The sequence below is a fragment of the Pelecanus crispus genome, unplaced genomic scaffold, assembly GCF_030463565.1.
Source record: "Pelecanus crispus isolate bPelCri1 unplaced genomic scaffold, bPelCri1.pri SCAFFOLD_310, whole genome shotgun sequence".
Lineage (NCBI taxonomy): Eukaryota > Metazoa > Chordata > Aves > Pelecaniformes > Pelecanidae > Pelecanus > Pelecanus crispus.
In genome coordinates, this window is record NW_027461383.1 from 13,902 (window position 1) to 15,000 (window position 1,099).

Sequence of the window (1,099 nt, forward strand, 5' to 3'; positions counted from 1 at the left end):
CCCGCGGCTGACAGGTCTACCCGCCCGGCCCGCGGCTGACAGGTCTACCCGCCCGGCCCCGGATGACAGGTCTACCCGCCCGGCCCGCGGCTGACAGGTCTACCCGCCCGGCCCCGGATGACAGGTCTACCCGCCCGGCCCGCGGCTGACAGGTCTACCCGCCCGGCCCCGGATGACAGGTCTACCCGCCCGGCCCCGGATGACAGGTCTACCCGGCGCGCCCGCGGCTGACAGGTCTACCCGCCCGGCCCCGGATGACAGGTCTACCCGGCGCGCCCGCGGCTGACAGGTCTACCCGGCGCGCCCGCGGCTGACAGGTCTACCCGCCCGGCCGGGGCACTTGGGCTGCTGCCTGCGCTGCGGCTGACAGGTCTACCCGCCCGGCCCCGGCTGACAGGTCTACCCGCCCGGCCCCGGATGACAGGTCTACCCGGCGCGCCCGCGGCTGACAGGTCTACCCGCCCGGCCCGCGGCTGACAGGTCTACCCGGCGCGCCCGCGGCTGACAGGTCTACCCGGCGCGCCCGCGGCTGACAGGTCTACCCGCCCGGCCGGGGCACTTGGGCTGCTGCCTGCGCTGCGGCTGACAGGTCTACCCGCCCGGCCGGGGCACTTGGGCTGCTGCCTGCCCCGCGGCTGACAGGTCTACCCGCCCGGCCCGCGGCTGACAGGTCTACCCGCCCGGCCCCGGCTGACAGGTCTACCCGCCCGGCCCCGGATGACAGGTCTACCCGCCCGGCCCCGGATGACAGGTCTACCCGGCGCGCCCGCGGCTGACAGGTCTACCCGCCCGGCCCGCGGCTGACAGGTCTACCCGCCCGGCCCCGGCTGACAGGTCTACCCGCCCGGCCCCGGATGACAGGTCTACCCGCCCGGCCCCGGATGACAGGTCTACCCGGCGCGCCCGCGGCTGACAGGTCTACCCGGCGCGCCCGCGGCTGACAGGTCTACCCGCCCGGCCGGGGCACTTGGGCTGCTGCCTGCGCTGCGGCTGACAGGTCTACCCGCCCGGCCGGGGCACTTGGGCTGCTGCCTGCCCCGCGGCTGACAGGTCTACCCGCCCGGCCCGCGGCTGACAGGTCTACCCGCCCGGCCCCGGC